Raw genomic sequence first — 12,096 nt, 5'->3', positions numbered from 1 at the left:
CAGGTGAGGCCCGGGGGTCTCTCCTGTCTGTTTTCTCACGCGGCCTTCCTATGGTTACAGTGCAAAAGCCACTAAAGCCAGTGCTTCTAGGTTCTAGGAATCAAGATTCAGGCCATCATGACTGCACAGCAAGCACATCACCCCCGAGTCACCTCCCTGTCTCCTTCCTGGAAGTGTTCTAAGTTGTATGTTTCTAACAGCAGACACATTGCTAGATTTCGCCCCACATATAACCCTAACTGCTGAGAATGGTAGGGGCTCAGTCTCCGTGTAGGTTCCACTTATCAGCTGGGAGAGGCAACTAAGGCCGAATGGTGCCCAGAGAAAATGGCAATGAAGAAAAGAATCGGGACTGAAGTGTTTCGTGGCACAAAAGTCTTTTCAAATTACAGCGTGAAAGGAATCAGTTCAGCCAGGTGTTGCAGTGTCCCAGGAGTCCAGGTAGAGCAATTACTGAAATAACAACAACAAAATGGATGCAAAAGAGAAAAAAAATGAAAAAGAACTTCTCTCTAAAGGCAATTCAGGAAGGGAGCTCAGCACCCTGTAAACCTGCTGTTTACATAGATCTCCCGCAAACAAAAGCATTGAGTCATGGGAAAACCGTACACTGCTCGGTCAAAGCCCGCAGCATGAAGGTGACTTTTCCTGAAAAAAGCGTGCCTGAGTTGGGGGCCTCTGTGGTTAGATAATTCCCTTTGTGTAAAAGCCATTTAATACGACTGTGGGTAAGAAATGGGCCTCTTCTTTACAATCCGTCTTGCCTTCTATATATCAAAAGAGATGGATTAGTGTTTGTTAAATGCTTTTAGGAGGATCATCTGATTCAGTATATAAAAAATAAACTTTAGTTAGTCAGTTAGATTCACAGGCAGGGTGCTGGACCCTTTCCTTTGCACTGGAGGGGCCCCATGGGAACTGAGAGCGACTCTACAGTGCAATGTGACCATTAGAAGATCCCTTCTGCTGGATGCAGGTCCAACCCTCCCCAGAGCATCCTCACCACCAGCGACCATCCTGCTCACTGACAGCCTTCTCTGCTCGGGGGCATGTTTATGTAGTTGGATAGAGATTATCTGAAAAACAAAAGGGGAAGACAGCCACAAATTACTCGGAGACTAACAACCATCCTAACAGTGGAGAAGAGAAGGCATCTTGGCTTTCAGGGAATCCAGAGTCCTGGGGCTGGTCCTTAGCCCCGCGGTGTTGTTAATGTCCATCTCTAAGATGCACCTTCAGCTAATTAAGAAGGAGAACCCAAAGAAAAACATATAGGCATCCTCCTGAATATTAACCTTCATCAGGCGATGAAAGGAGACAGAGACAGAGACCCACATTGGAGCACCGGACTGAAATCTCAAGGTCCAAATCAGCAGCAGAAGGAGAGAGAACACGAGCAAGGAACTCAGGACCGCGAGGGGTGCACCCACACACTGAGACAATGGGGATGTTCTATCGGGAACTCATCAAGGCCAGCTGGCCTGGGTCTGAAAAAGCCTGGGATAAAACCGGACTCGCTGAACATAGCGGACAATGAGGACTACTGAGAACTCAAGAACAATGGCAATGGGTTTTTGATCCTACTGCACATACTGGCTTTGGGGGAGCCTAGGCAGTTTGGATGCTCACCTAACTAGACCTGGATGGAGGTGGGTGGTCCTTGGACTTCCCACAGGGCAGGAAACCCTGATTGCTCTTTGGGCTGATGAGGGAGGGGGACTTTATTGGGGGAGGGGAAGGGAAATGGGAGGCTGTGGCGGGGAAGAGAAAGAAATCTTTAATAAATAAATAAATAGATTTAAAATAAAAAAAACTATTTGAGTGTACCCCTTTCTCCACAACCTCTCCAGCAAAGACAAACACATAGGCATCCTCATGAATATTAACCTTCATCAGGCGATGAAAGGAGACAGAGACAGAGACCCACATGGGAGCACCGGACAGAAATCTCAAGGTCCAAATCAGGAGCAGAATGAGACGGAGCACGAGCAAGGAACTCAGGACCACGAGGGGTGCACCCACACACTGAGACAATGGGGATGTTCTATCGGGAACTCACCAAGGCCAGCTGGCCTAGGTCTGAAAAAGCATGGGATAAACCCGGACTAGCTGAACATAGCGGACAATGAGGAATACTGAGATCTCAAGAACAATCGCAGTGGGTTTTTTGATCCTACTGCACGTACTGGCTTTGTGGGAGCCTAGGCAGTTTGGATGCTCACCTTATGAGACCTGGATAGAGGTGGGCAGTCCTTGGGCTTCCCACAGGTCAGGGAACCCTGATTGCTCTTAGAGCAGATGAGGGAGGGGGACTTGATCGGGGGAGGGGAAGGGAAATGGGAAGCGGTTGCGGGGAGGAGGCAGAAATCCTTAATAAATAAATAAATTAAAAAGAAAAAGAAAACATACCGCTATAAAAAAGGAAAAAAAAAAACAAAACAACAACAACAAAAAAACTATTTGAACAAAGCAAAAAAAAAAAAGATGCACCTTCAGGTTCCTATAACACCAACAGTGAAGAGATGCCCCAAGTTCACAGACATCTGGTCAGAGCCCGCCTTCCAGTCTTGAACACACCATTAGCAATAACAAAGCTGATGCCTATGCTTGGGGAAAACCTCAGAAGTTGACAAGTGTACCCCCAACTTCTGGGGAGTTTGCCATTATTGTTTAGATTCTGTGATACTCCGCAGTCACCATTGTGAAGCCTTGCAAACTCACCTAGGAACCTGTCCTGACAGCTAACATAGCACAAATGTGGAGATCGGTGTCCGTGGTCTGTCTCTGCAGAGGCAATGAAGGATTGCTGATGGCTATTCTCAACACCTTTGAGCTTTCTCAAGTCCGATAGCTTCAGTTTATTTTTACCTCGGTGTGGAAATTGCAACTGACTTCAGCTCTAGACATTGTGAATTAATTTCCTATGCCTGCCCCAGGGGTCCAGAGAGGAAATGGGTGCACCTGCCCCAAATCAAATGAATAATTCATACCGCATCTGGTCCAAAGGTGATAGGCAGCATAGCAATGCAGAAACAGCTGGAAACGAGATCATGGGCATCTCCCCCCCCACACACACACAAACACACACACACACCACAGGGAAGCAGAAAGGCAACTGTATTTAGCTCGTTATGTGGTAATCATGCTTCCAAGTTTGACTAGCTCAGGGTTCTTTCTGTTCCAGCCAGGGCCTTAGATGATGGTCAAAGAAGACAGGGCTCAGAAGTGGTCAAAGGTCACCTTTTGGGAATCATCGGTAGAAGCCTGCAGAATGTGGCTCTGAGTACCCAAACATCCATGTTTTCCTCCCAGGTCAAGGCTGGTATTGTGAATATAAGATGCTTTGGCATAGCCACACCAAGAATAAGCCCGATCCTTTCATCTGACAGCTGTGCCACAGTAGGAGAGTTTTACAAAGAATGTTCCTCTCTCTCTCTCTCTCTCTCTCTCTCTCTCTCTCTCTCTCTCTCTCTCTCTCTCTCACACACACACACACACACACACACACACACACGCACATGGAGTCTATTTAGCGCTCTCAGTATGTGAGTAAATGTATGGCCATCTACAGGTTTAAGGGCAACCTTGCCGGGGCCACATTCCCGAAGAACTGACTATCCTTCTCCCAGCACCCGTCTGTATCAATAACTCCTCAGGCAGAACTGGGTCTTCCTAACCACTTCCCTCTCTCTCTGGAAGAAGGGGAAGAACGATTTTAAGAGCCAGAGGCAGTGGGAGATGACAGCGAAACAGTTTTCCATTCAGAGCATGGCAGTTGCTCATAAGCACCAACAGCGTCTGTGACGGCATGCCCAAGACCTACACACGTGAAACATTGAGCCATACAAAATCCCAGGCATTATATTCTGCATGGCTCTTTCTTTCTTTCTTACTACACTGAAAGAAAGCCCAGGCTGCACAGAGTAACCATACACATGAATTCAACCCAAAAGTTACCGCTAAGGACTAAGAGAACAGCAGCATGAACCTTCCTCATGACACACACGTGAGACCCTGCAGCCCTGCAGAGGGTCTAGCTGCCTGTCTCCAAATCCGTCAACAGAAGCTCTAGATGCTGTGGGTCAGAGATTTCTGCTGAGCCTGAGCTAGACTTCTACCTAAAGAGACTGCTAGAGATGACAAGGACCAATGCTGTTGAAAAATACTAAGTCTTGGAGGCTAGGGATGTAGCTCAGCAGGTGTTTAACTTGACTTCTTTACATGGGTTCTAGAGCTCAAACTCAGGTTCTCACGTTTACTGACTGAGCCATCTCCCTGGCCTCTTAGGTTTGCTTGCTTGCTTGTCTTTTTTAAATGTGGATAATTTCCTGAGCATGTTAAATGAAGTCATCTCTATTTATGATACATATAATGTTTTATGTTATGTATAAAAGTGAGAACTCATAGATAGGAAGACCAATGACAGCTACTAGGGTCTGAGGGTGGGAACATCAGAAGGATTCTGATGAAAACCCACCAAGTTTCACTTAGGAGGAGAACTTCAAAACTCCATTTTATATCACAGTGAATTACTGTAGCTAATAGCATGGCGTATATTTCCAAATTATTAAGAGAGTTAGTCTTATTTTGATTTTAGTTGTTTGTTTTTGAGGATTTACCCCTTTCATTAAAAATAGATTTTTTTCCCTCACATATTATATTCCAATTACAGTTTCCCTCCCTCTACTCCTCAAGGTCCCTCCCCACTTCTCTCCCATCTGAATCTATTCTCTTCCTTTCTCTCATTAGAAAACAAATTCTAAAGGAATATAATAAAATTAATATAATATGATGTAAAGACTAACACAAAGAAATTGGACAAAGCAAACAAATGAAAGGAAACGAGTCCAAGAAAAGGTACAAGAAACAAAGACATACTCATTTGCACGCTGGGAATCCCACACAAACACTGAACTGAAAGCCATACTATGTATGCAGAGGATCTGGTGCAGATCTGTGCAGGCCTGGTGCATGCGGCCTCAGTCCCTGTGAGTTCAAATGAGCCTTGCTCAGCCGGCTTAGAGGACCTTGTTTTCTTGGTGTCCTCCATCCCCTCAAGCTCTTATACTTTTTCTGTTTTCCTTTTTCCACAGGGTTATGAGGGATTTCATGGAGATATCTCATTTAGGCTGAGTGTTACGATGTCTCTTACTCTCTGCACAATGTCTGGCTGTGGGTCTCTGTATTTCTTCCTATCTGGTGTAGGAGGAAGCTTCTCTGTTGGTTGGCTGAGCAAGACACTGATCTATGAGTATAACAGAATAGTCATGGAAAGCCATTTTGGTGCTACTTCTTTTTCTAGAACAATGGTATTTAATTTTCCCCTTTGTCCCGGGGCTCTCTAGTATCAGATTTTGATCACCCAAAAGTGTAGGGCATGGGTTTCATCTCATAGAGTGGTCCTTAAGTCAAATCAGATATTGACTGGTTAAGCCTACAAGCTTTGGGTCACCATTGCAGCTAGGTCACTAATGTAGATTAAAAGTTTTGTGGTGGGATTGGTGTTCATCTTTCTCCTCTAGGAGCATGCAGAGTACCTTGCTGTACAAAAGATGCTAGAATATAAAAGTACAGGCTCTATATAGGTACCAGCATGACTTCTCCATGATAAATGAGTTGTATAGGTGTTGTCTTAGTTTTTATTTGTGGCGATAGTCTGAGAGGCAGACAGATGGCGAAGAAGGCTCTGGGTAGATCGAGGTACTTTTCACTTAAACATTTAAGACAGTGGACCTCCTGATTCTTCTACCAAGACAAAGACTTGGTGGGTTTTTTTCCTCTCTGGAAAAAGACTTCAGTATCTCCCTCAATTGGAAGTGGAGCCTGTGGTGGGAATCAATCAGCTTTCCTGGAGGTGGAGCCTGTGGTGTGGGAGTCAATCAGCTTCTGTGGGGTTGTAGCCTGTGGAGGGAATCAATCAGCTTCTGTGGGGGTGGAGCATGTGGTGGGAGTCAATCAGCTTTCTTGGGGGTAGAGCCTGTGGTGGGAGTCAATTAGCTTTCCTGAAGGTAGAGCCTGTGGTGGGAGTCAATCAGCTTTCCTGAAGGTGGAGCCTGTGGTGGGAGTCAATTAGCTTTCCTGGAGGTGGAGCCTGTGGTGGGAGTCAATTAGCTTTCCTGGAGGTGGAGCCTGTGGTGGGAGTCAATCAGCTTTCCTGGAGGTGGAGCCTGTGGTGGGAGTCAATCAGCTTTCCTCTTCTAAATTGTCCAACCCCCGGCTATAGCCCAAATCACCCAATTCCAAAAGAGAATGGGAACTCATTACATTTCCAATCATATAAAAATCTGACCTGGAGCTAAACAGTAGCTCTAGGTCCCCTTTCCACCTTGGGAACTCTGTCACTTTGTGTGCTTTTATGAGTGTGTGTGTGAACACTTATGCTCTCTCTGAAGTCTGGTTGAGTGCCAAGACCTTGCCTTTTATTCTGTAACTAATCTGCAACCCTAGCAATCTCACCCAAACAGCATCACCCAGCTGGCCAGAATCAGATGTGGCCACGTATGAATTTGAACATCTGCTTCCCTAACCTCCCCTCCCAAGTGCTGGAATGACAAGTGTGCCCTACCATGCTAGGCAGTGGGTGCTAGGGATTTGACCCAGAGCTTTGTGTGTTCTCACAAAGTTCTCTACTGACTGAACTACATTCCCAGCCAAGAGAGTGTTCTAAAATCACACACACGCACGCAAGCACGCACAAATGTGCACGTACAAGATTAAGAGAAATAGTGCCCCATTTATAATGGTTCAACTTGTAATATTTTTCCTTTATATTGGTATGAAGTGATACCCACTAAACAGAATTCATTTAGCTTTTATAATTATACATATTCATGTATTTAATTTTCATACATGGCTGCAATATACTGTGAACATAATTACCCGTCACCACTCATGCCCCCCACACCTACAGACCCTGTTCCTCTTCCCTACTAGTTCCCTCCTCTTTCCGTGTCTTATTTTGTATAAACATCTTGTGCAAGCAGTTCTAGCTGTTGTGTGTTCACTGTTGTGCCATCCATGTCTTGCAGATAGCAGTGTAGTTTTTTAATTTGGTTATTTTTCTGAGTTAGTGATGCAGGGCATGAAGCTTGCTAGCAATGCTTAGCCATAGGTACAAGAGCATGGAAGGAAGCAACAACCACATTCTATGGCATTCTGCATCCAACTGACAACAGAAGATGGCCTTTATTGCTATTTTTAAAGATCAATTTTGGTTTTCATTATGTGTAGTTTTGTGTGAGCTCATGTGCACACACACACACACACACACACACACATACAAGTAGAGGTGCTATTAGTGACCATAAGAAGGCCCCAGATTCCCTGTAGTTGGTTTTACAGACACAGTGAGCCACTCTATGTGGAAGCTGCACCTGAGCTCCAGTTCTTTGCAAGTACAGTACACACTGCTAACTACTGAGCCATCTCTGTCAACCTATCATCATCATTGTCATTATTATTATTATTATTATCATTTTTAACAAAAAGGTTTTGTATTGGGTGATTTTGCCCAAGTGCAGGCTTGTTCAAGGTGTCCTAAGAACATTTAACGAAGGCAAGCTAAGCTACAAGTTTCCACAGATCAGGTATATCTAATGTATCTTTGACTTAATGATATTCTAAGTTTACAGTCGGCAAAGTCATGGCACATAAATCAAGAAGCATTTGTATCCAAGACAGCACATGTTAATTAGCTTGATCTAGCCATCCCACGGAGCAGTGGTGTTAATTGGCTGATAGTCCTTCATCATCCCAGCGCAGTGAGCTCCGTCTGGTCCCCCTGTGATGCATGTCTTTGCTATCACTCTCGCTGACTTGGCCATGCTCCCTTGGCCTCCAGCAATGCTCTGAAGATCTGCAAGGCCCACATGCCAGGATCCACTAGCGGCCATGCCTATCATCTTTGACACTTGCCTCTGGAACTCCAAGGTAGGAAAACAGAGCCAGAAACAGCATCTTCATGGGTCACAAAGCAGGAAGCCTATAAATTACAGATGAGAAGAAGAAAACAGAGCTGGTCAAACCCCACACCACCATACTTTATCAGCATTTTTTATTAAGGATTTGAAAGCAACCCGTGCAGTAGCCTCGGGGTCTTTCGGCTTTGACACCACAAGGGCTGGGGAATTCTTCCAATGGTGGAGTCAAGTCAGCAGGACCAGGTGTTTCTCTGTGTTCTGTAGAGAGGGCATGGATCTCACTGGGCCCTTGCAGAGCAGCGGAAATGCCTGCCAGGGGATTGGGACTGAAGGGCAAGGTCCTTCCCCTTTTCTACCAGCTGTAGTTAGGTCCCAGGGATCTAGAGTGGTTGGAAGTCACTCCCCTCTGCCTGAGCTCTGCTCTCCCTCAAGAGCCTGGCCAGCTTCACATCTTTTCAGGCATCTTTTCTGAACACATTTGTCCTTTCTTTGCCTTCCCTTCCTCTGGGCAGCTCCTAGCAGTATCACAATGTCCTTGTCACACCATTGGGTGATGCAAACTGGAAGTGTCAGAGTACATTCTACAGAAAACCTAAACTACAATAATTCATGAAACAAAAATAAGAAAAGCCAATATAGATCTGACTTGCCTCAAATTTTCCTTACGTATTTCCAAACTCCAGTTTTACTCTGTGTGTGTGTGTGTGTGTGTGTGTGTGTGTGTGTGTATTTGTGTGTTAGGGTGAGGGTGTGTGAATAGAGGCCAGGGGAAACCCTGAGTAGTTGTTGGTCAGTGCTGACAACCTTTTTGAGATGGGGTCTCTTGCTGACCTGGAGGTAGCCAAGTAGGTCAGGTTAGCTGACTAGCAATCCCCAGATATATTCTTTCTTTCTTTCTTTCTTTCTTTCTTTCTTTCTTTCTTTCTTTCTTTCTTTCTTTCTTTCTTATGTATACAATATTCTGTCTGTGTGTATTTCTGAAGGCCAGAAGAAGGTACCAGACATCATTACAGATGGTTGGAGCTACCATGTGGTTGCTGGGACTTGAACTCAGGACCTTTGGAAGAGCAGGCAATGCTCTTAACAACTGATGCATCTCTTCAGCCACCCCCCCCCCCCAGATATATACTTATCTCCATTTCTTGAGTGCTGGAATTACAAAGGGTGCCAGCATGCTTATATTGCTTCTAGGAATGGGACGCAGGTCCTTATGCTTGCAAAGAGGCCTCTCCTTAGCCCTCCAGTTCAACTTCTAATTGCACCGTCCTTGTATCACTGCAGTCTTGATTGTGTTCATCCTGGGTCACGTTGCCTGGTGGGATTTCAGGGCAGACAACGATGCCAAGGCAAAGGGAAAGGTGGTGAAAGGCAAAGCACCTGCTGAGCACCGACCTCCGCCTTCTTATGAGAAGACAACATCGACGGTGAGAGGAAAGGAAAGAGAGCACATGGGATTCTCTCTCATGTTTCCAATATAGCCGCGAACCAAGAAAACCACATTCATATTTGGAACTAATGAGGGAAAACACAGACTCAAGCAATCTTGAAAGTGTGTTCCCAAGCTTCACAATGGCAGGTGTGCTTGCTGTTAAATGCCTAGGAAGAGGGCTGCATTATTTGTCAGGGATTGCGAATGGTGCTGGAGGAAGAGACTGTCAGAAGGAAGAGATTGGGTGTAGTCAGGATCCCCAGACCATGTTTGCTGTGCAGAGGTCAGTAGAGGCAAAGAGTGTTTCCAGGCTCAGCTCCTGTTCAGGGGAGGACACCTGTGCAGCATGGTCAAAGGATCGGCAGACATGTCTTAGATTTGATTGGCAGGGACCTCCCGATTTCATTTTATGCAACCTGTACCAATGTGACTCCATTTTTATTTTTCAGCCTTATAAAGGGATTACACACAAAACCAGGAAGAGAAGCTTTTGCTGTGTGACAAAATCTTCCCAGGGGACACAACACATACATATATTCACCCCAGATTGGGAGCCAAAGACAGGCCAAAGTGCAAATCCTACCAAAATCTAACTGGGTGAACCCATGAGGTTTTTTTTTTGTTTTGTTTTTGTTTGTTTGTTTTTGGAATTAATTACAGGATCATGAGTGAGGAGCTACTTATAGGAGCAGAAATGACTCAGCGACAGCTGCATCACCAAGGCCACCCCAGCATGGGTGGCAGCTCACAAAGCTGGGAACCTGGAGCACACTGCACAGCCTGCAGGCAGCTCAACAGGAGAGTGTCCTTTTCCTGTGCCTCAGTTGGTCTAGACCTCTCCCAGGCAGCTGCTCTGCTTTCTGCTTCTACCAGGGAGCTGGTCTGATCTTGGTGTCTTCTTTCTAGCCTGACTTCTCTGAGAATGGCTCCTAGCAGTCTTTATTGGCATTATGGCTGGAAGAGGCCTAGAGAATCCGGGCAGTTTCTAAAGCTATTTTGAGTTGCTTGCCTTCTTGCCTAAGGAGCTTCCCTGTAGGATGGAATGTTTTACTCTCAGAGGAAACTGTTATACAACAGCTAGGGATATGGTTCAGTGGATAAGGGCACTTTCTATGTGGGTATGAGGACTTGAATTTGAATCCCCAGCACCTATGTTAAACAAACAAGTAACAGGCACAATGGCTGGAAAGATGTATCAATAATTAAGAGTACTTACTGAGTTCAGTACCAGTACCTAGATTAGGTGGCTCACAATGGCTTATTAAGCATGGCTATGTATGCCTGTAACTGCAATATTGTGGGGTATAGAGAGATAGATTCTATGAGCTTGTGGACCTACCAAGATGTTTCTGGTTCAGTGAGAGACCCTGCCTGCAGGATAAAGATGGAGAGTGGAAAGAAAAAGCCTGATAATGGCCTGCTCTGGCCTCTCTATGCACATGCACGGGTGTGTACATTCATACCCTGGTGTGCATGCACCATACACACACAAACATACACAAATACACAAGGGGTGATAGAGATAGGTAGATAAATGATAGATAGATAGATAGATAGATAGATAGATAGATAGATAGATGATAGATAGATAAATAGATAGATAGATAGATAGATAGATAGATAGATAGATAGATAGATAATTACTGTGGGACAATGGTCTTCTACCCTGTCACTTGTATTGTTTTAATAAAACGCTGATTGGCCAGTAGCCAGGTAGGAAGTATAGGCGGGGCAACCAGGCAGGAAGTAAATGTGTGGTGACAAGAACAGGAAAATTCTGGGAAGAGCAAAGACTCAGTCTGCAGTCATTATCCAGATACAGAGGAAGCAAGATGAGAATGTCTTGCTGATAAAAGGTACCAAGCCATGTGGCTAACATAGACAAGAAAATGGGTTAATGTAGGATTAAGAGTTAATAAGAAGTCTGAGCTAATAGGTCAATCAGTTTATGATTAATGTGGGCCTCTGTGTGCTTCTTTGGGACTGAATGGCTGCAGAACTCAGTGGGACAGAAACCTCTGTCAACAGATGATTGATAGATAGATAGATGATAGATAGATAGATAGATAGATAGATAGATAGATAGATAGATAGACAGACAGCATTATTAGGCTCTCCTTCCTCACCGTTCCTCATTGAACACTTCACAGCTATTTGGAGATAAGTAGAGGTGCTTCATACTGAGTCATGATTTCTGTCACCCATTTCTGTTACCCAGCTTTCTGTTAACAAAGTCCAGTGATGGCACCAAAGAAAACAATCATTTCTCCTTCAAAATTGACAACTGGCTACATTTCCACCTTTTGAGTTGCAAAGCAGCTTCTGTAAGATTTTCCTGGTTGGGGCTGGAGAGATGGCTCAGCGGTTAAGAGCATTGCCCGCTCTTCCAAAGGTCCTGAGTTCAATTCCCAGCAACCACATGGTGGCTCACAACCATCTGTAATGAGGTCTGGTGCCCTCTTCTGGCCTGCAGGCATACATGTAGAAAGAATATTGTATACATAATAAATAAATATTTAAAAAAAAAAAGATTTTCCTGGTCTAGGAAGCTACTAATAAAAATTGAACTACTTGAAAGGCAAGACCTAAAAATGTCCAAGGTCTTTGTGGAGAGAAGAATAAGACAGAATGCCAAAGGCATGCCAACAAGTCCACAGGTACCACCATCTCCTGCATCAGGTAGAACTGTGGTGTGTGGCAGTGGTTGGGCCTTCAGGAAAGGAATCTAGACCTGCATTCCTTAGCTTT

This window comes from Microtus pennsylvanicus, chromosome 10, assembly GCF_037038515.1.
Source record: "Microtus pennsylvanicus isolate mMicPen1 chromosome 10, mMicPen1.hap1, whole genome shotgun sequence".
NCBI classification, from domain to species: domain Eukaryota; kingdom Metazoa; phylum Chordata; class Mammalia; order Rodentia; family Cricetidae; genus Microtus; species Microtus pennsylvanicus.
This window is presented reverse-complemented; position numbering follows the sequence as displayed.